Below are 23,752 nucleotides of genomic sequence, written 5' to 3' on the forward strand. Positions count from 1 at the left end.
AGAACTCCTGTCTGGGGCTGAGCCTGCTTCTCCAGCTCAGAGCCCAGCTCTCCCGTGGGCTCCATGAGCATCTCTGCAGCGTCCAATGCACGCCCTCCCCTTTTGCCTGAGTCAGCAGGAGTCATTTCTTTTGCTGTCCAGAGCTGGCTGATATCCTTGTGCAGTGCTGCAGCTGCCCGGCTTTTATAGATTTACTTGGGCTTTTTGCTTTCTCCCTCTGAAGTTTCCATCGAAACCCTTTCTGGTCACACTGGCAAGCCTCCTGCAGCATGTTCCTCTTGGATTTGGTTAGTACATACTCCTTCTGCCAGGACCCCGCAGTGCTGGGATGGATCCGGGCTGTGGTCCAGGAGACACAACTCTCCACTCTGACACCATCCACACGCCCAGATGTTCCCTCTGTATACTTCCCTCCTCCTTTCTCTTCCAAAGTCACAAATTTCAAGTGAAAGAAGGAATGAAAGCACCACCTGTAACACCATTTCCTCCCCAGAACTTCAAAGCAAAGAGAAATATATTGGGTTTAGACTCATCACACCTGGAAGAAAACTTAGAAACCATCATAGGTCTTTGCTCGGTGCCATCTCTGATCGATTGGTTGTGGCTGGCTGGGCTTCCCATCTGGGCGCGAGGAGAGGTGCTGTGAGGGATTTGCAATGTCTGCATGGATGTGGTCTGGGAGTCAACAGCAGCGGTGCTGATGACTACTCGCCCGTGCTCCACATTTTACAAATGATGAAACTATGTCACACACCCATCAAGTTGTCTAAAGCTATTCAGAAAGACAGGGCAGATTTGGGGATAGAATCTAAGTTGCCATGCCTTTCCTACCAATGGCAGTCACTTCCCCTTCCGGCTGGAGTTCATCAAAGGCCACCTGCTGATGGCAGGCATGCCTCCATCCTGGTGCTGATTCTGTGCTCACCCACCTGTGTACATGACAGCAGGGCCTAAAGAGGAGCAGACTGGTGCCTGGGGACCAGGGTAACACTCCTGGGGGACTTTCAAAATCATGCTGATGCCTCGAGGCAAGAGGTGGTGTGGCGCCCAGGAAAGGCATCCTGGGTAGTCAGGCGGGACTGGCCTGGAGGGCACCCTGGGATCTCCCCTGGGCTTCACACTTTTTATTAGATTGCGGTTGGAAAACTTCAGAAACTGCTTTCCCAAGTGGAATCCACGTGGGGAGACGACAAAGAGTTGGGGGAACCTCCCCCAAATGCTAAACTCATCACACTGAAGAAGGAAGTCGGGTCCAAATCCAGACCTGGCGTGACTCCTGAGAGCCCGCTGTGGGAAGCTGGGGACGGAATATCTTCATCCTGCCCGCAAAAGCCAGCTCCTTCTTCCAAAATCCATCCTGGTGGACTGTCAAGGTCGGAGCCCTCAGAGAAACTGCTCACCTCACGGATGGCGAGAACCCAGCCAAAGCAGCTCCAGGGACTGGGTGGCTGCCAGCGAACACTCACTCAGCAAGGCCAGTGGCGGGTCCCCCGTCAGGAACAGACCACTGCTGCTTTGGGGGAGGGAGTGCCTGTGGATTGAGACCTATTTTCAAGAGCGTCCTCCGTGGCCGTAGCAGGGGACAGCAGCCTGTTTTATTAAAAGCCAGTTGCTGGCAGGGAAAGCTGTCTGCCTGCTGCGTGGGCAGGGGCCCAACAGTGCTGCGGGCAATTCCAAGCCAGCACTTCGAGCTGACATCAAACCAGGAAAGAACACGGCTGCTTTTTAGCTGATGAAGCAGTACTTTTCTTTCTTTCTTTTTTAACAGTTCTCTCGCCTGGTTCCACTGGACATTTTGTGTGTGCGGGCATGCGTGTGAAATTCTCTACCTGCCGCCTCTGCAGTTAACAACCCTCCCCTCTGACCCCCCTTCACCCCCTCCCCCACTCTGGCCTCATCGGCCTTCCTAACCCTCAGGCCTCAGCCCCGTTCCCCCCACCCCCCACCCTGCTCCAAACTGGGGAGGAGAGGGAGCCCAGACAGTGGCCTGAGGTTATTTAGTGGGTGGGGGCAGGGAGGAAAGAGAAATGCTTTGTTTATCTTCTGGGTCTGGAAACTACAAAATTCATCTGTTTCCAAGGAAGCCTTCATTTGTAGGTTTCCAAAAATAAAAAATAAAAGGAGGCTCACTTCAAAGAAACTAGGGAAAAGCTGTTGTCTTTGTGAGTCCATGGGTTTAGTATTGTTTTGTTCCGTGGTTTTTTCACAGGTTTGTTGAAGGTAGGCAAAGGCTGTTACTTTTTTCCTCCTCTGCTGTCTTACCAGTGAAGAGGACAAATATTTTAAGAGACTGATAGAATTTGTTCTCAGAATATGTTCTCAGCTCTGCTCATTTCACACAAGTCTATGGGAAATTGAAGTTTTGTGTAAACGTTTATAATTGCATTTTCTGCTGAGGTTTTTAGCTGACTTTGGGTGTCTTCCATTTATGTTGTAAATTAAAATCACTCAAATTGTCCCATTTTCAGAAATTAAAAAAAAATTAAGTGTGCTTCAACACAGAATTTTAAAATAATTTTAAAAGCAGTTTTAATAGGCTAGTTGGTGGTCTGTACATGATTTCTCTCGGTCTTTTGAAAATTTGGAGTGAACAGTGCCCATATCAAATATGACATGTTAATTTATTGGCTGCTTTCTAGCCTTGAACTCAGACAATAAACTCTTCATGGAGTTCCCAAAGATGGTATATGTTTTGAGAAAAAAAAAAGACTTTTAAAATAGAACCCGTGTAAATAAAGGGACTTCAGAAAAAATATATACTTGAACATGTTACTTCACATGTGAATGTTCAATTTCATCATCAGGTTATAAATATTCCATTTCCTGTAATTTACCACATTATATGAATCGCTGTACTCTTCTAAGCCTAAAATCATGTAAATGAAAAGTTCTTGCTATGTACATTAATATTTCATACATTCATTTTATAGGAATTTTCAAAATCTTGGGAAAAGGTAATATACGGCACCGAAAAAAAGAGTGACATAAATCACGTTAAATCCAATCTACTTTTTCCTAAACGATGTCTTTAAGGTAAAAGACGTTCAAGCCATTGGGTGTTTTTTCCTCTCCGCTCTCTGGTTCATAAGAGAAACCAGAGGATATCTTTATGGGGAGGGAACGGCTATAGGAGGCAGTATTATTTTTAAGGAGGCTCCGGGTTCTATCAGTTGGCACAGTGTTCTGCCTCTTGTATCTTTGCTGGTAAATTTAAAACACGAGTTGCAAGTTTTAACTTTCCCACATGTCATTGGGCCACCAAAAGCCCATCCTGTATTGCTGGGCAAAGGCCCAAGGTGAGAAACAAGTAAAACAGAGAGAGGGGAGGTCTTGAGTGCAGCTACACATCTGCAAACAAGGAAGCTCCGGAACGCCCATGGTAGGTCCTCTACTTCTAGATAAATGCAGTCCTCATCATTCCAGACCCTGGGTGAGGGATGGGAAGAGCTCAAAGAAACCAGTATTTACGTTGCTAATTAACTTTTGCTACAAGAAAGAAGTGATAACCTGCTTGTGTTTTCAGAAGAAATCCAATATCCTCTTAATGAAACACAGACCGGGCACAGAGAATTGTGACTACAGTCTTGAATAATTGTGACTACGGTTGATTTCTTCCAAGAAAGCGGAGGGTGGGGTTTTGATCATTGGAAGCACCAATGACAGTATTTTCTTCTGCTTTCTGGAAAATCAACCAGGAAAGAAACTGTTAGCATAGGTAGCTAGATAGTAATGAAGAAAGGGAGAAAGAGAATCAGACACCATTAAGCATAATAAAGTAGGGAGCTGAAAGGACAATAAGCCTGCTTCACTAAGAGGCTACAACTTCACACACTCCCCAGGGGACCGCTGCAGGGGGGTCCAGGGGTCATGCCAAGAAAGGAATAAAACCATAAAGGGGAAATTCCTCTGTTGGGCGCATGCCCCGTAGAAGCCAAGATGGTTCAGGGGGAGGTGCTTCCACTCAGGCATGTGAAGTGGGAGCCAAGACGACAACCATAAAGGCCCGTCCGTCCGTCTGGCCTGTGGAAAGGATCAGATCGCATTAGGGATACAGAACCCCAGACGATATGGGGAAAGGGTTGGTTAGGGGGAGGAACCAGAGCCAGCCTTGGAAGAGTCAGGAAGTTGATTGGTTATAAAAAGTACCTGGTCCTTCCCAGGTCCGAGATGATGTAATCAGCCTAACAAAGGCGAGCGCTCTGTCTTTCTCATGCTTTCTTCCTTGGTAACACCCACTCACCCTGTTCTTTTGCGTGTTCTCTCCAGAGCAGCCGTGCAGCCCTAGCAGCTACGTGGACTCCAAGTGCAGGCTCCAAGCACAAGCCTGGGAACAGCACACAGCGCCCGCCAAAGTGCAGTGCATCTAAGCTAGGGCATGTTGGTAGAGGCTGACCTGGACCAAGCTTTGATGGGGACTGAACAGATGGCACCGAGTGGTAGACACTGGCCTTTGCTCTAGGCTTGGTGGAGACAAGGCTTTTTCCACAGACGGACAGACAGAGATGAGACGGTGGGAACCTGGGGGCAGCCTTCCCTTCAACCCCAACAAATCTTACCACTAAGCCTTATCCTCCTGTTCGTGGGTCCCTGGAGTGCTTTCTTTGCGACTCTGTGAAAAGGCCCTATTTCCACTGGCAGCAAAACTATGTCTGAAACGTTTAAAAAGTAGTTGGTCCTGGCCTCGGGTTCTGGAACTAGGTGCTGCACACTCACCTTTCCCTATCCCATTTCTGTAGATACAACTCAATACCCTGGCAATCAATTGTTTGCCAGGGTATTGACAAAAGAACTCTGATGGTTGGGGGAAAGAAGGGGGACTGGCAAGAAACCTCAAACTTGAGAAACAACAATTTGTTGAATTTTCAGTTTTTTTGAATCTCCCATGTACCTGACTGAGGCTCAGGAGAAGATTGCAACCTGGAAGCACCAAAAGGCACAAACAAAACATCTCAAGATTATCCAGCTCCCTCTGCCAAAGTCTGGGGAAGGGGAAACCCAACAGAGACAGAAGTTCCAGTCCCCACTTTACAACCCAGAGCATCCACCCCACTGACAGCAGCAAAGCCAGGGGCAGTTCTGGCTCCTGGTCCAAACTGACATACCAGTGGCCCATCTGATGCACCCACAGCCACAGCAGCAGTGAAGCCCTGTGTCTCCTTGGTCTCTACCCAGTGGCCTAAGGAGGCCCAGGCCCACCAGTTTCTTTCCCACTCCCAAAGATTGCCTAGCAACAGGCTCTCCAAATATAATAATTATTAACAAACAGTACAAAGTGATATACTGAAAAACAATTAAATCAAAATGGAACTCTAAAAAATGTTCAAGTCACCCACAGGAAATCAATAAAAAAGAAACAGAAGAATAACAAACAGAAAACAATTGATAAAATGTCAGACTTAGCCCTAATAAATCCATAATCACCTTAAGAGTAAATGGTCTAAATACACCAAATAAAAGATAGAGATTGGCAGAGTGGTTTAAAAACATGATCCCAGCCTGGCTGGCATGGCTCAGTGGTTGAGCGTCAACCTATGAACCAGGAGGCAATGGTTAGATTCCCTGTCAGGGCATATGCCTAGTGTGGGCTCCATCCCCAGTGTGGGGCGTGCAGGAGGCAGCCCACCAATGATTCTTTCTCATTATTGATGTTTCTATCTCTCTCTCCCTTTCCTCTCTGAAATCAATAAAAATATATTTTTACAAACATAAATAAGTAAATAAATAAATAAAAGCATGACCCCAAACTCACTTCAAATTCAATGACACAAGTAGACTAAAAGCAAAAGAATAAAAAAGAAACATGAGTGGCTATGCTAATATCAGACAATATAGAATTCGAAACAAGAACATTACTATGGGCAAAGAGGGGAATTACATAATGACAAAAAGGATTAATCCATTAAAAAGAGCTATCCTATGAACAAAGCAACATTTCACAACATATGAAGCAAAAACTAAGCAGAAAAAGGAATTAGATAAATCCACTACTATAATTGGGAGCTTAAATTCTCACCCTCACTGACTAGGACTTCTAGGACTACTAAAGAGAAATAGAGAAGAGCTCAACACCACAACTGAAAAGATGTAATTAACATTTACAGAACGCTCTGTCTGACAACAGCAGGATCTGCATTCTTTTAGAGGGCCCTTGGAACATCCTCCAAGATAGACCCTCTCCTTGGTCACAAAACAAACCTTAACAAATCTGAGAGAAATGACATCATGGAGAGTATGCTGTCTGACCATAATGGAATACAATTAGAATCAAAACAAAAGATCAACAGGACAATCTCCAAATACATGAAAACTGAACAATCCTATATAATAAAAGGCTAATATGCAAATTGTCTCCTCGACTGGAAGTTCAACCTGAAGTTCAACCAGGAGTTTGATAAGGGGGTCGGGCTGGCTGGCCAACCACCCGAGGCCCATCCCCCTGGCCAGCCTGGCCCAACTGGCCCAGATTGGGGCAGGCCAGCCAGACCCCACCCATGCATGAATTCGTGCACTGGGCCTCTAGTAAACTTATAAATAACTCATGGGTCAAATAGGCAATCACAAAAACAAATTCTAAAATACGCAGAACTTACAAAAATGAAAATGAATGTATTAAAATGTGTGAGATGCAGCTAAAGCAATGCTGAAAGAGAAATTTACGGCACTAATGCTTACATTAGAAAAGAGGAAATATCTCAAATAAAAAGAAAAGCAAAATAAACTAAAAGCAAACAGAGGAAATGAAATAATAAAGAATAGAAATCAATAAAATTGGAAGCCGGGAAACAATAGAAAAAATAATGGAAATAGAAGCATCATTAATAACCTCTAGCAATATTAGTAAAGATAAAAAGAGAGACACAAATCACCAATATCAGAAATAAAACAGGAGATACACATTGAAAAGAAAATAAGAAAATCCTACAAACAGCCCTTCCAGTAGCTCAATTGGTCAGAAAGTTGTCCCAATGCCCCAAGGTTGGGGGTTTAATTCCCAATCAGGGTACATACAAGAAGAAATCAATGAATGCATAAATAAGTGCAATAATAAATCAATGTCAGCCCTAACCGCTTTGGCTCAGTGGATAGAGCATCGGCCTGTGGACTCAAGGGTCCCAGGTTCGATTCCGGTCAAGGGCATGTACCTTGGTTGCGGGCACATCCCCAGTGGGGAGTGTGCAGGAGGCAGCTGATCCATGTTTCTCTCTCATCGATGTTTCTAACTCTTTATCCCTCTTCCTTCCTTTCTGTAAAAAATCAATAAAATGTATTTTTTTAAAAATCAGTGTCACACACTCTCTCTCTTTTTATGAGGCCATCATTACTCTGGTACCAAAACCAACCAAAGACCGTACAAAAAGAAATAAAAAGCTACAGACCAGTATCGCTCATGAACCTAGATGCAGAACTCATCAACCAAATTTAACTAATCAAATCCAACAATGTATAAAAAAAGACAGCACCACCAAGAATAATGTATGCCAAGTAGTCAAGACTGATTTAATATTTGAAAATCAATCAATATAATCTACCATGTCTACAGTAAAGAAAATTATCATATGATCATATCAGTTGATGCAGAAAATAATTTGACAAAATTAAACACCCATTAATGATGGGGAAAAATACTCTCAGGACACTAGGAATAGAGGGGACATTCCTCAGCCTCTTAAAGACCCTCTGCTAAGCCCTACATCAAGCATTATCTTTAATGGTGGAAGACAATGCCAATTAGCTCCAAGTTCTGGAACAAGAAAGGATGTCTACTCTCACCACTCTTTGTTAACACAGTACTGGAAGTTCTAGCCACTTTACTAAGGCAGGGGAAATAAATGAAAACCATACAGGTTGGAAACGAAGAAACAAGAATACCTTTCATTGCAGACAACATGCTTGTTTACATAGACATTCTCAAAGAATCTATGAAAAACACGTTGTCTTACTTCCATGGCTGCACTGACAGGCAAGTACGTGCAGTTTTCTTAGGGGGTTGCTTCAATCAACAGCAGCACAGGGGCTGAGGGTGCAGCTTGGGCATGGTAGACCAGGTGGACACCCCAATTCCACCATTCCCATCTGTGTGCCCCCGGGGACCCTCCCTGGTCTTTCTGAAGTTTGGTTCCCTCATCTGAAATGGGGTCAATGACATAACCCAGAGTCTGTAGTTGTTGTGAGTGTTAAATGACAAGTACTGTGCTGTTGCGGGTCCTTGTTGCCGCTGTCTTCCGTGATAATGTGCTATCTGCTGCGCTGCCCCCAGGCACCACCTCTGGAGCCAAGAGACCAGAATTCTCCTGGGACTTCTCCTGGGACTTATCAACTCACCAAACATTCTGAGCCTCACTGCTTTCATTTATAAGGTGGGGACAGTAACCCTGTCTCATAAGATTCTTGTTAAGACCATATGAAACAGCACATAAAAGTGCTTGGAGCACTCTGCTGATGCTGATGATAATGATAATAATAATAATAACAACAACAACTACAATTTATTGAGCACCTCCCACTTCCAGGACCCTGGCTTCATTTTTACCTACAACCATTTGCTTAATCCTTATAGCTATGAGCTGTTAATCTCATTTATGTTGATTGGGAAATAAGGTCCCAAAAATAATGTGTCCAAAGACACAGCTTGTAAGCGAAAGACTAGATTTGGACTCCCAGGATCTGGCTGTGTTCTCATGCTTTCCAGAGAAAGAAAGTTAGTGAGGGCAGGACTGGGTTGGCACGGCATACTTCCACTGGTAAAGTGGGTATAATCTGGTGTGACAGGCAGTAGAGCAGCCAGAAATCACCCTTGGCAGTGCCAACTGGCTCCAAATTAGCAAGCTGTCTGAGAAATCAGGTTCCCTCTGCTAGGACACCAGGCAGATGCTAATCAGACAATCATCCTTCCATTTCCTCGAAGGATCAGAGATTAGGCGAGGCCACCACGTGCACAGGTCTAAAATAACTCGTCACTTCTATAAGGGCTCCGTCTGGACTGAAGTCATTCTTTCACGTGCAGAAAAATAAAGCTCATGGACTTAAAATAGGAGCAGGGTCAGAGGGCCAGCTGGGCTCATGGGTGCCAAGGTTCTCAGCTGGTGTTTCCTCCTAGTTCCTGCTTTGGAGAGCAGGTCTCTGCCTCGGTTTTGAGCGGAGAGGGGGTGAAATGTGTGTCTGAAAAGCCCTTTTCCTTTGCTTCCTCTCTTCTCCATGTGTTCCTTTCATCCATAATCCACATTCATCTTCACTGGCTGTTCATGTACTGTTCTGAAATATGCTAGTTACAGAAATGGAAATGCTGCCTCTTTCTCCCTACGTCTGTACAATGGATCCATAAAGTTTTCTTGGAATATCCCTGCGCGGAGTGTAATGAGGAAGCCGTCTGGGCAATTCCCGTGATCCCGTGGGAGGAAATGGGCTGTCCCCATGTTGGTTACTTCTATGAAAAGCTGTGTACTTCGTGAAGGAGGGTGAACTAGTGTCTAAGATCTTACCAATTCTAAGAGTCTCTGATTTATTGCCTTTTTATAGCTTGGCCTATATTTAGGTCAATGAATTGTATTGGAGATGGACTCATCACTGATTTACTCAATGAATTATTTCATGAAAAAGTTATTGAAATGAGTTCTAATCCAGACAAGATCGCATAAACGTGTTTCTCCCATCTCCCCTCCTGGCTAGATAATCCAAAGGAAAACTCTGAAAGAGGAGAAGAGATAGGAGAACCAGTTAGGGACCCGAGAACTGGAGGAACAGCAAAGCAGTGGGGTGTCATCTACCCCATTCTAACAGGAGAAGGGGATGAAGCCTGGCATTTCCTGCCGCCCAGTATAGCACCCGAGGACGCCAAAGCAGACTCCTTCGTTGCCCCTTCCTGGTGGGCTTGGGATCCTCCTCCCTCACTGACAGACACCTGGAGTGACTGGGTGGCATCCACAAAGGGGCTTACATCACAACCACAGCCCAGCCTGGGTTGCAGGTGGATCCCCAGCCCCGGTCAAGGTGCTTTCAGGAGGCGACCGATCCATGTGTCTCTCTCTCTTCCTGCTCTCTTCCATTCTCTCTAAATATCAATGGAAAAAATATCATCAGGTGAGGATTAACAAAAACCCAAAATGTATACATTATACCAAGAACCAGGAAAATAAATGTGAAAAAAATAACCAGCTGACACCAACCCAAGATATGGAAGTATCTGAAAAAGACTTTAAAACAGCCATCACAAAAATGGATCAGAAAGCAATTCAAATTCTCCTGAAACAAATGAAAATGTAGAAAAATCTCAGGAAAGAAAAAAGTTGTAAGAAAAAAAATCAAGTGGAAGTTATAAAACTGAAAAATACAATAACAGAAAACAACCTTACTGGATGAGCTCAATAGTAAATGCATATGACCAAAGATAGAATCAATGAAATTAAGGAAAGAACAATAGAAACCACAGATTCTGAATAACAGAGAAAAAATAGACTGAAAAAATTCTCTAAAGTGAATGAGGACTTTGAATAACAAATTAGTGGCATTAACCACACTGGAGAAGGGTTGTTAATCAACTTACAAGAACTAATAGTGACAAATAATTGAAAAAAATTTAAATGACACCATGAATAACAGCATAAAAAATGCAGGAAATAAGAGGGGCAGAGAAGATTGTCAGCATAGTGAAAACACTCTATGATACTATATTGGTGGCTACATGTCGTTATACATTGTCCAAACCCATAGAATGGACACACCAACAGTGAACCCTAATGTAACCACGGACTTTGGGTGATAGTTGGGACACCCGTGTCAGTGTAGGTTCATAAGTTGTAACCAATGCATCTCTTTGGTGGTGAATGATGATCACAGAGAAGGCTGTGCATGTGTGGGGGCAGGGAGGATAAGGGAAATCTCTGTTCCTTCCCCTCAACTTTGCTGTAAACCTATATCTGCTCTAAAAAGTCTATAAAAAATACAGAGAAATAAATCCAATGAAATTTAATTGAAAACTGTGATAGTGTTGAGAGAAAATCTCTCCAAACTGATCTATAGAACCAGTGCAATTTTAATACAAATTACAGTAGAATTTTACTTTATTTTTAAAATAAACTTTATTTTATAATTTATTTGGAAAATTTAAGGACCAAATCAATCTTGAGTAAGAACATGTGTCAAGACTAATTCTGAAGCTTTAGCGAACAAGGCAGAGTGAGATTTGCATAAGCCAGACAAAGTGACCCATGGAACAGAAGAGAGAGGCTAGGTCTGTGGTGAGGACACTGCCGTGCGGTGAGGCTAGGATGCATGTTTTTTTCCTAAACTCTGCTGAGTCAATTGGACATTCACATATAAAAACAAATCCCGGCACTACCTCATGCCAGACACAAAAATCAAATCGGGTAGATAGGGGATATACATGTGAAAGCTAAATTAACAAAACTTCCAAATGATAGCATAAGAGAATGACTGCATGCTTGGACATGAAAAAAATGTTCTCAACTCCAGCACTAAGCCCACAGGAAAAGATCGATAAATAGGACTTCATTAAAACTAAAAACTTCTGTTCATCAAAAGACACCATTAAGAGAGTGGAAAGGTAAGCCACAGTTGGAGAAGATACTTGTAAATCATATGTCTGATAAAAGACTCATCTCTAGAATGTTTAAACTTTTTTACGTAAGTCACTAATAACCCGATAGAAGAAACTGAGCAAAAGTCTTGACCAAGCACTTCACCAGAGAGATGAGACGGTTTACCGGTAAATGTGAGCAGGGGTGCAAAGTAAAGTCACAAGGAGACAGGACTCCACACCCGCCCAGCGGCCAACAGTGAACGGACTAATCATCCCAAGTGCTGGAGAGGAGGTGGGCCACTGCCACGGCCATCCACCCACCAGCAGCGTGTAAATTGGTACAAGCACTTTGGAGAATTGTTTGGCAGGACTTCCTACAGCTGAGCATTGCATATCAGGACTCAGTAATTCCACACCCAACTGAAACACATCCATACGCGCACTGGAGACGTGTATACAACTGCTTGTTGCTGCCTACAGTAGCCAAAGACCGGTGCAAGCCACATTTCCAGCAACAGTGGGGTGGATAAATATGTTATGGTGTACATAGCAGTGATATTGAACAGTAACACAACACCCAGCAACACAGAACTGAAATCTTCATGGTCAGTGAAGGAAACCAGACAACCAAGAAGTACACTGGACAGTTGTATCTTCATGAAGTTCAAGAACAGATCAAGCTCATCAATGAGGACAGAAGTCAAGGTGTAGTTATTTGGGGAAAGTGACTGGAAGGAGGCAGGGGGCTGCCGGGAGTCGATAATGTCCTATTTGTGACCTGGCTAGTGATTTCATGGGTTTGGACCTTTTGCAAAAATCCGTCAAGCTCTCCTGCTTCTCATTTGCACGCTTTTCTTGTTTTACTTCAATCGTTTACTTAAAAGAACATACTTGGGTTTGCAAAGTGGAAAACAACCACAAAATCCTCATTACATCCCAAAGAGTATTTTATAGGATATTCAAAACCATTAGAAACCAAGATGTCCTCTTACTCCGAGCCAAAAAATAAACAAATTCATCCAAAAGGAAGTGGGCTCACAAATGACTTACTCATACACGGTCCACCCTGAGTGTCCCGATCTCTTCCAACCTTCCTTGCAGCAGCTGGTCTGCTCACCTGTCAGCCGTTGAGCCCTGGGAGTTTGGTCACTGAGCCCTGACTCTGGTCCTCCCAGCTGTTCACCCAGCGCCTTGACCAGGGACAAGGAGGCTGGGCACTGTCAGCCTTCCCTTGTTGGGACACAGCTCACCGGTGACCTGTGTGGTCATCCCTTGCCTATTCCCCGTGGCAGGCATATAGAACTGGCTGCAGAATTCTATGGGACCTTCCTCTCCCTCTCTCTGCAATATCTAGAGAAATTTTGCTGAGACACCAAAGATGCTAGGAGCCTCTACTGAGCAACTTGGCTAATATCATCTTGGCCTTTTTAATGAGAAAGGGGTTCTCATTTGGAAGGTGTCTCTGGTGAGAGGAAGGGCCCTTAAACCCAGAAACCCAGATACATTCCACTGTGAGAGGCTTAGGGCTTTCCAGTCCCAACTCCCACCGACCAGCCGGTGAGAAGTGTTGGTATAGCCAGCGGGGCGTTTTCAGAAACCATCTCTGTGCAGGCATCCTGATGTAGCTGCTCCCTCCCGAGTAGTTGCTGAAGTGATGTGAGGGTGGGTGGGGCCTTGGAGAACACCCAGCATAGGCCCCGGTTGCCAAGGAGGACACCCAGGCCTGGGAGGGAAAGGATTTGCAACTTGAGCAGGAGGAGCACAGAGAAACCTGGCCGTGACCCACACCTGGGGTGTGAGGCCAGAGCAAGGCCTGTTGATCCAGAGTTAGCTGTCACCTGCTCCCGTTGGTGCCTTCACTTTGCTTCCTACTATCAGAGTCAGGTTCCACCGCCTCCCGAGGCGGGGGAGGGGCCGCCTGCACCGCCTGATGGAGCCTATGGCTCCCAGCCCCACCTGGGGTGGGCAGAGGAGAGAGGCAGCTGGGCGGAAGGGCCAGTCCAGAGAACGCTCATCCTTGTGCCTGCTCTCAGAGCACGTAGGGAGGAGTAAGGACCTTGGCCTCTGGAAGTGCACGGTTCAAGGCCACCTGCACCTCTTAACTTCTCTGGACCCCAGTTTCCATTCCCCTGAAGCAGGGATGGTGGCTATGGCCACTGTGTGGGGCTGCTGGGAGCAGCAAATAGCAAGTGAAGGGCTCAGAACAATACCCAGGTCACAAGCACTGTGAGTGGTGAGGGTAGGTGACCACTCCAAGAGGCAGGGCCATTCTCCCAATTCCTCAGGTGAGGAAAGGAGGCAGAGGCAGTTCTTGGTACTTGCCCATGAGGCAGAGCCTGTCAATTGCCCAAGCTAAGCACTACCTGGCCCCTGGGAAGGACCACCTGGGTGGGCAGAGAAAGGAAAGGAGAGTCTTACAAGTGCAGCCCCGATTGGGCGTGGGAGAGCTGCTAAAGGAAGACCAAGGTCACCCCCTTGACTGGTCAGCCTCTAGAGCAGGGGTGGGCAAACTTTTTGACTCGAGGGCCACAGTGGGTTCTTACACTGGACCGGAGGGCCGGAACAAAAGCATGGATGGAGTGTTTGTGTGAACTAATATAAATTCAAAGTAAACATCATTACATAAAAGGGTACGGTCTTTTTTTTTTTTTTAGTTTTATTCATTTCAAACGGGCCGGATCCAGCCCGCGGGCCATAGTTTGCCCACGGCTGCTCTAGTGACAATTTTGCACAGCACCTGGCCTGGGCAGGGGTTGGACGGCAGACTCTCTGTGGAATGGGTAGGGGCAGCCTGAGGTGCTCTAACAGCTGGGTAGCCTTTCCCTGGAAACCATTCCTGCTGGTGAAAGGTCCACTGTTAGCCATTTCTTTGGCTTAAAGGTGGATCTCTGTTAAAAGGCAGAGTCTTTGCTCACAGAGAAAAAGAGTAATTCTCCTCAATTCCTAACTCTGAGTTGCATGTAAGCAGGTTTTAAAGAAGCTGGGGGAGAGAGCTTTATGGTTACCTCATGTCTGAAAGAAAACGGCAACGAGAACACAGCTACAGAGACCACTTGGTTTTCTGGGCCGGCCCCACTTCAGACGTGCTGTGCTAAGTGGTGCCTCATTTTCCACACTGCCTCCTCTCTGTCTCCTATGAATCTCTAGCATTCCTGTGAATCGCTTTATAGACGGGGAAACAGAGGCCACTCCTATTCCAGGGAGCAGAACAGCCAGTGCTAGCAGATGGGGGCTCCTGGGCCCAGAGGGGACCAGGAGGGAGAGGGGACCAGGAGGGAGAGGGGACCAGGAGGGAGAGGGGACCAGGAGGGAGAGGGGACCAGGAGGGAAGGGAAGAGCTCCTGGAAGCCAGACCGATGGATGTGAGCTGCATTCCGCGGGCAACATGAAATCCGGTTAGTAACTCTGAGACCCATGTAGTGAACGGGACTCCTGCCTCAGAGCCTTGCCTTTGCCTCTCCCTCCACCAGAGTGCTTGGCCAGGCACCAAGGACATCTCCGCTCTCAGCAGTCACTCCTCAGAGAGACCTCCAGCACCACACGGTCGCCCTCTGCCTTGCACCCTAATTTTCATCAGTGCTTCTGATGGGTTCTGTCTGCAGTCTGTCCCCATCACTAGCAGGTCAGTTCTTCTTTGTCTCAATGTCACAGTATCCTAGCACCTGAAGCAGTACCCAGTGTGGGGCAGGTGTTCAGTAGATGACTGAGGAATGGATGAATGGGTGGGTGGATGGATGTTGAGTAAAGTGAGCCATTTCTCCTGTCACACCCCACGCTGACACTGTGGGAGGTGTCGGAGGGGCATACACTGCCAAGTTCCAACCAGTCTGTCCTTAGTCACCGTTACGTGGGCCCGTCTACGAAGGCTTCGGCGGAACCTAAAGTACTTAAAGGACAAGATTAGGCAAAGAAACTCATTTGTGTGGCCGAGAAGCTATTCGGGATGGTTATGCTTCGTTCTAATGGAGTGGCACTTCAAGTTTGTGATTAGTGTTCATCTGCAACATTTCTGCTTTTGCTTCCAAGGCTTGGTGTGATTTTTTTAAGAGACTAAAGGAATGAGAGCAGCTCCTAGCCTCTCGCAATAAAGATGGCACCAATGGCAATCGTTTCTGGAGCTCTTGCAATGTGCTGAGCGCCATCCCAGGAACCTGACAGGCGTTATCACACACAATCCTCACAACAGCCCCACACAGAGAGAGGAAACCAAGGCCTCAACCAGCTGCTGTTCCGCCCTCACAGCCTCCTTTCCTTCCAGTCCTGGGGGTGGGGGGGTGGGGGGGGCGTTCAGGGCGGTCAGACTGGCCCAGGATGCCCCAGGCAACCCTTTGGCGATGTGACAGGTCACCTCGGTTGGCTCTTTACAAGACGGAGGGTCATCCTGCAAAATGTGGGTCAGGGGCCTCCCACTGCTGGAAACCTGCCTTGTTCCCTGGCAGCTTGGGGGTTCGCCCAGCCCGTGTGGGCCCAGCTCTGCTTGGTGCGCTCAGCAAACCAGGTGCCAAGAGGCCGCGCCACCACGCTCCCCCCTCCCTCCCCATCGCATTCCCTCACCCGGCGATGCCTGCACAGGCCCCTTTCCACATCTGCCAGGGGGTTTTGTGAGATGTTCTCAGACCAGAAAAACAATGGCCAGCCCGGTCCGACCTCCAATGCATGCAAGACTTGTTTGAGAACAGTCCTCAGATCGGAGTTCTTAGCCTCCCGCTTTCAGTTTACAGAAGTCATATGCAATAAACCCAGGGCTTTCTCATGTTTTACGGATTTTTGAGGGTCCGCTAATGCCAGACTCTATAAGGGGCGTGAATAACATACCAGTGACTCAGACGGGGAGGGAATGCAGTTGTGGGGGTGTGGGGAGGATGGAGGAGGTTCCAACCCAGACCTAGGGGCAGGAGAAGACCCCCAGGCTGGGGTAGGAAGGGTAAAGGAGCGGGCAGCCTGTGGTGGTTTATTTTATGCTTCCACTCGCCTGGGCTGAGGAACCCCCAGAAGGCTGGCCAGACATCATCTCTGGTGTGTGTCAGGTGTTTCCAGAGAGATGAGGTGTGAATCGGGGATGGAGGGAAGCACGTGGCCTCCCCAGTGTGTGTGGGCATCACCTAGCCAACCCCAACGAGAGCAAAGGCGGCCAAAGGATGAGTCTGCTCGGTGCTGCAGCCAGGACAGCCATCCTCTGCCGCCCCGACGTGGCCCCTGGTTCTGGGCCTTTCAAACTCAGACGGACATGACGCCATCAGGCCTCTGACTCTGAGTTCTGTGGACAAGGCAGGACTTCACACCCGCTTCCTGAGCCTCCAGCCAGCAGACAGCAGGTCAGGGGGCTTCTGAGCCTCTGTGACCATGTGGGCCAATCCCTAGACTAAAGCACCACACATGCACCCATATGTGCCTGTCCAGTGGAGCGAAGTGAGTCCCAGCGTCAGCAAAGGGGCCAGAGCAAGCGAGGTCCTGGCCTCGGCAGGGATCTGAAGGAAATTCAGGGGCAGAGACCAAAGGAATGAGGGCAGCAGCTGTCCCGGAAGAGGCAAGTCTCATCCCACGCGCTGTTCCTGATCTGGGGCGCAAGTGTCCCTGGAAAGGCAGGCAAGCCAGGATGGATCGTGGGCCAGTCCTCCGTCCATCCTGTGTGTAAACGTCTCTCTTGGGGGGGTGACAGTAGTCAGGGGACTCATGCTGGGTGGCCTCTTTCCCCTTTCAGATCTCCCGAACCATCCCTGGGGGCCTGGGCGGAGAGAGCCCTGCTCAGCAACTGTGTGTGCACAAACCTCTGCACCCGTGTTTATTTTTAAGGCCCTTTCAGACACTGGCCCATTCGTTGGCCAGACACCGAGCCTGCCCTCGGGTGTAGCTGACAGTGGCCAGTGGACTAGTGCTGCACAGAGGCTTGGGCTGCAGACAATGGAGGCTTTGATGCCAAGCCTGGGATTACAGGAAGTCTCTTTACCCAACTCATGCTCTTACCCAACAAGCCAGTGAGGCACGTGATGTCTGGAGGTCAAACGCCTTGATGTCTGTTCCCTCTTGAATTTGATTGAACCCGTGGAGGCCACAGCCTCAGGCTGTCAACTTTGCACTTGATTTGAAGCGCTTTTCTGGCGGCTATGTGAGTGGCTCCAATGGCTCGCCTACACTGACTGTAAAATCACCCCTATCTTCCTTGGGGTGTGCAATGTGTGAGGAAAGACAGGGTGGCTTCAATGTCCGGACACAAGGTAACATGTAAGGGGAAGCTCCAACCATCACTGCTGCATATGATCGGCTCAGGGGAGCAGCCTTCCCCGGGTGAGCCCTGGGCCTGCAGTGGGTGTGGGGAAAGGCAGAGCAGTTCCTGCCCCTGCACGTTTCCCTCTTGTTTGTTGTTCCGTTTAGAAGCCTGGGGAGACAGAGATGGCTCCAAACCCTCTGTTCTCGGGCCTGGTGACAAACTGTCCCCATCCATTGCCCACTGCACCCCGACCTGCTGGGTGCAGACCCACTAGATGGAATAGGAACCTCCAGGGGGCTGTGCCCACTGACCCTGATTCAACAACCTCTGAGTCCTCTCTTGGTCACTTCTCCCCGTGACAGCAGGGGAATGGGAGCTGCCAGGAGGGGAGAAGCTTGGTCCACTGGCCAGGAGCTCTGCAGGCATCCTCTCCCAGGCAAATGCCTTCACTCTCTTTGGAAAGCTCCCATTTCAGGGGGAGGAGGGGACCAAGGGCTGCTCTGGATGGTGCCACGATCCCAACGCCAGAGCCAGTTTTTTGGTTTTTTTTTTTTGGTGGGGGGGAATGCAGGACCCCAAACCCATTCTGGAGAGGGGCCTGTAGGGGGGTGTGAATGCGAGGAGGGGAAGGGCAGGAGGTCATGGCACAGCCGACCTGGATGGCCTCCCATGGTCACCCAGCTTGCACTCTTGCCCTTGGCTCACTGGCCACACGGGGACATGCTGAGGGTCGCTGGACAGATGGCAGTGGGAAGGGAGCAGACAAGGGGGCTGGTGAGAGCACCAGTAACGGGCACTAGTGCAGTTCGAACTTCCTGGTAAGAAAGGAAAACACAGAGGCAGCAGCTCCTGTGGCCACTATGAGAAAATGTGCCAATTCTTCAGGGAACTTCTTTTTTTCTGGCAACAATTCTTGGAAGAATTTATGTGACAGACACCCCAGGGGGACAGCCTGTGTTGGGAAGGAGGTTACCTGGCCTGCGGGGCCTTGGAAACTCCAGTCATGCCCTCAGAAAAGGGCCAGGCCAGGCCGCCATGTGGTCCAGGGCCTGGGAGGATGGTGCTGTGTGTGATCAGAGGATGCCCTGTGTAGGAAGAAGGGGGCTGGGGAGGTGCCCCCAGACTCGAAGTGGAGATCTGGGCTACGACAGACCACGTACCTGTCACTCCACCATTTACACTGTTTGCCTCATCCAAAGGGCCTATGCCTGTCCTTAGGGACAACCGCCAACAGGGAGCCAGGAAGACAGGGCTCGCTCCTTAGCCTAGGCCAGCTGAAAGGGGAAGTTGTCACGGTCAGAATAAGTGGTCAGCATTGCACCAAACCCAAGAAAGCAGCCCTGGGCCTCTGGGAGAAACGGAGCCTGGGGAGTCGGTGAGATTTGAGGACTGAGCTCGGGCTTCTGGAGGCTCTGGGTCCTAGAGCAGGTCAAGGCTGTGTTGCTGCCGATTCAAATGCCAATAGGAATCCCCAATTTGGGGTGCGGTGAAATGGAAAGTTTATTCAGTGCCAGCAGCTCCACGGTAACACAGCATGGCTGTGAAAATCACTGCTGCGGAACATCTCCAACGCCATGAGGCTGCAGCTCCATTCAGCAACGTCGCCTCCGGGATGGTGTTTCAGCTTCAGTCACAGAAAGGCAGTCTGCAGTCCTCATGGAAAGTGCACATCCCTGAGCCCAGGGAAGCTGGCTTATATAGACTGAAGTGCCACTCCTGGTCCCTGATTGGTCAGAATGCAGCCACAGGGATTGGTCAGAATAGAGTCACTCCAGTTGGTCAGAGCTATGCAGCTTGTTGGGGGAGAGCTTCAGTCCTATTGGTTGAAATAGGATTCCAGGAACTCCTTTAGAAGGGCTGGCTGGCCGGGAGGCAGAAACACAGTGCAGGCAGGCAGCTCAGTGCAGGCTGGTTACGGCAGAGGCCACTGAGCAGTGTGTGTGGGAGGCCCCTCTGCAGAAATGGCTGCTAGGCTCTCCTTTTTTTTTTTTTTTTTTTTTTTTTTTTAGCCCAGTTAGCCACCAGGAGCCCTTCTTACCTTTTTTGTTTTGTTTTTTAAATTTTGTTTTATTGCTTAAAATATTACAAAGAGTATTACATATGTCTCCTTTTCATTTTCCCCCTTGACCTTCCCCCGGCCTCCCCTACCCCCCAGTATCTTGTGTCCTTTGGTTATGCTTATATGCATGCATACAAGTCCTTTGGTTGATCTTTTAACCCCCCACACACACCCCACACCCCGCTCCCCCAACCCTCCCGGGCCTTCCTGCTGTAGTTTGACAGTCTCTATCTGATGCTGCTTTGCCTCTGTATCTATTTTTGTTCATCCTTCTAACCTTCTTAGTCTTCAGGGCTCACAGCTCAAAAAGTGATGCCTGAGAGAAAAACGAAAAGAGGGAGGGGAAGAGACGGGGAAGAAGAAAAAAGGGAAGGAGAGAGGAGGGGGGAGTGGAGGGAAAGGGAGACAAAGGAAGAAGAGGTGGGGAAGGGAGGGGGAGAAGGTGGAGGGGAAGAGAGGTGGAGGGGGAGGGAAAGGAGAGGGGAGGAAGAGGAGGTAAGAGAAGCAGGCAGAGGAGGGAAGGGGAAGGCAGTGAGGGGGAGGAGGAGGGGAGGCAGAAAGAAATGGAAAGCTGAGAGGATAGAGAACAGGACTAGAGGCAAATGAGACAGCGGTCAGGAAAAGAGGCAAAGCCAAGACTGTAACTGGGAGTTCTCTATTCTGCTGTCTGGCTAGAGCCATGCATGTCATAGGCCCCATAAACTGAAAACATATCCATCAGGAGAGGTTGGGGAACGCTATCCTAGTGGGACGCCTCAGGAGCTGGCTTCCCTGACCCTGTGGTCTCAGAATGGTCCAAGCTAAGTCGCCAAGTTGGCAGTGAGAGAAGGTGGGAGCTGCTGGAGGAGCGGTCTGGGAAGGGGTCTGGGAAGGGGTCTGGGAAGGGACACAGGTGGGCCAAAGAGACTCTAAAAGCTGTGGGCAAGTCTGGCTCTTCCACCCCCTCAACCCCTAAACAGACCCACCAGTATGGGGGGAAGGAGGGAAGAGAAATAGCAGCAGACCGAAGGGTTAAGTAGGGACTGGGAGGTGGAGGGCTGGGACTTATCACCAGGCAGGGGGCATGCCCCTAGTGAAGCTCCCGACCCGCCCTGGCTGGGGGGCCTGAGACAACTGCGTGATTCCTCAGAGCGCTGCCCTGGGACGCCCCAGGAGTCAGCTCCCTGCCCCCACAGAGCTGTTATGAACCCCAACCCACCACCCAGGACGGGAGACTCTGGGTCAAAGGAAAAGCAAAGATGCTTCAGGGGACAGAACGCATCTTAAAAGATGCTTCATTTGACTCTGAGATTTCAGGAAGATGCTCTACCCCAAAACCATGCAAACTGTGTGGAGACCATTGAAGGCATTAAAAGAATCAGCACCTTGATCACCTGTCTCCCCTGTTCTCCACTTCTCTACTGAATGTAGAGCAAACCGTAAAGTTGGAAGTTGATTTAAGTTTTTAAATATATGAACCACTGTTTATTATATTAATCTGAGTAAGAAACTAATTTTTTTTTTACATTTTGATTCTCAAGGTTTTATAGAAAATTATAAATTTTCATCAGAAAAATGATCTAGGTCTACAGGGCATAGCATTTTATACAAACTTCCGAATTTCCCCCAAGGCCCCAGGTGTCGGGTTTGCCATTTGTGTCTACAGCTGAGCATTGTCCTGCCACAGTCATGACTCAGCGGCTTCAGGATAAACTTGGCTGTGAGTTCTCTTCAACGATTCAGATCTTGCCCTTGACACATGCCTTTAACGGCTGCGTCACCTCCTTCACATCTGCTCAGTGATGTCCCAATTCTACTGAGTCATGGGGGAACCACAGGCTGCAAATGGCCTAAGAGCCCTCGGGTGGGTGGGCCGAGCGTCACCTGCCGTGTGACTCAGCAGCCAACAGATGCCATCATGGAAGAGCAGAGAAAACAGAAGGGCAGCTCGTCCACAGGAAGACATGATGACGTGCTTATTTTATAGTTTCAGTGGTGTGTCGCCGGTCAGGTGTCGACTGTCATACTCTCCAAACAAGTTGGTCAAAATGGGAACTGCCGTTTCCTTGGGCTGCCCAGGTCAAGGCTGGTCTGGAAAAGGTGGAGCCAGCGGGTGCGATGGGCCCTCGGTCAGGGCCAGGGCACTGTCTGGCCCTCTTCTGCCCACAGAAGACGCTCCTCTGTGTGGGCGCTGAGTGACAGCCGGCTCAGGTCGGGCCTGCTTCCGCCACCGCAGATTCCTCTGCCACAAGTGCCGGCTTGCTGGCAGTTGTGCAAAAGGGGAAGTCTCAGCAGGGACCTAACCCTCCCAGGTCTTCCCACACCCCTCTGGGCAGCCCTGCACGTGGGTTGAGTGACGGGGAGCCCGCCACCCAGGCCCATTGAACTGCAGAGCTGAGGCAGCAGGAGTCGGAGCATCTGGAAGGTCAGGGAGATCCCAGCTCCAGGGAGCTCTGTCCGTGTGTCATCGTGGCCAGTTAGTGGAAGAAGACGCTTGGCACAGCTTGTCTTTCACAAACACTCAGAGGAGAGTGCCAGCTAATCACCGTGCTCATGTCACCTGCTGGGAAGGAGGGGTCTTCAGCCTTTGGCGAGGGCTAGAGAGCAAGGTCAACCCCTTTAGACAGATGCTGTGGGCCCCTGTGGGGCTGAAACTGGCCTAGGGAGTGCCTGGTCTGCAGGGAGCCCAGAACGGTGGTCAATGCGCTCTGTCAGCCCCCAGAAGGGCTGGCCTGGCTGGTTGTCACCAGGCTGGGGTTCCGGCGAGGCTCTCCAGGAGGCTGAGCTTTGAAAGCTACGTCTGAAGCTCCCCTGTCGAATTACTTTTATTCTGTCCTTGTCTCAAAGTCTGGGTTCTCCACCTGGTCCTCCTGCCTCTCTCCTGCTTGGCCTCCTTCCCTTGTGCAGTCTCTTCCTCTCTCTCCATAGTTCCACTTTGGGTCTTCTCACCAGGGGAGCTTGTTTTCCAGTTCTTTCTTTCTTTCTTTTTTTGTAGTGTAAATAGCTTATTTGCTCTTATATAATGAAGAGATCAGAAAAGTAACATGAACTGCTTACGTAACATTTCTAATATTTCATAAAATTTCTAATATTGCCAAGAAGCAGGCCCATTAAGAGACAAACAGAAAGGAACATGCCAACATTGCTGACTATTTGTGGATTACCAAACAGGCGATTATTTTAACATATGCTCATCAGCATGAGTTTTGGGAAACAGCTGCTTGTGGTAAAGTCCCAACTATGTGCGCCGTATAGAAGGCAAGTCCTCAGTTATTGGGGTCGTAACCTCTGAGAATCCAATGGAAGTGACTCACCATTACCTTAAAAAATGCACAAAAATAAAACCATAAAACACACAGTTTTGGATGCTGGTGGCAACTTGAGTCCAAGTTAAGAGCCTGTGGCCCGTGTACACATAAGAATTCCCCATGTCCACATGGAGCTTTCCAGCAACAAGTGGGAAGTGAGCCCTCAGGTCAGCTCCTACTTTTTAAGAATCTAATGAAAGTCATGGATTTTCCCCCCTAAAATGAACATATCCTAATGCCTCTAAAGCTTAGTATTCATTTTCAGGAGTTTCAGATTCCTCTTAAAGCCCCCTCATGAAAATTCAACTCTGTTTTCTGATGACATTAACTATGAACTGTGAGTGTAAGCACCCCCACCCTGAGGCCATAGTTTGGGGTCTCCTCCCCTATTTCCCCCTCGGTTCCTGACCCCCCTCCCCACTCTCCTCCCCCTCCTTAGGTGTCCTGGCTCACTCTGTGGCTCCTCACTGTGACTCCCAGGGGTCAAGGCCACAGATACCCAGTACCTCTTGCCATGGCATCTGGAGATGTGGTCAACATCCCAGTTTTGACCACAGTTTTTTTTTTTAAATATATTTTATTGATTTTTTTTACAGAGAGGGAGAGGGATAGAGAGCTAGAAACATCGATGAGAGAGAAACATCGATCAGCTGCCTCCTGCT

General features: G+C 48.5%; 1 long non-coding RNA gene across 1 annotated transcript in view; it reads left to right on the forward strand.

The window, feature by feature from the left end:
- LOC132213091 (uncharacterized) overlaps positions 1-23,752 on the forward strand; it is a 58,225-nt gene that overhangs the window by 24,494 nt on the left and 9,979 nt on the right. Inside the window, exon 4 of the long non-coding RNA XR_009447891.1 lies at positions 8,258-8,357. This is a non-coding gene — a long non-coding RNA (uncharacterized LOC132213091). The remainder of the gene's footprint in view (positions 1-8,257; positions 8,358-23,752) is intronic.

Source organism: Myotis daubentonii, chromosome 12 (genome assembly GCF_963259705.1).
Source record: "Myotis daubentonii chromosome 12, mMyoDau2.1, whole genome shotgun sequence".
NCBI lineage: Eukaryota > Metazoa > Chordata > Mammalia > Chiroptera > Vespertilionidae > Myotis > Myotis daubentonii.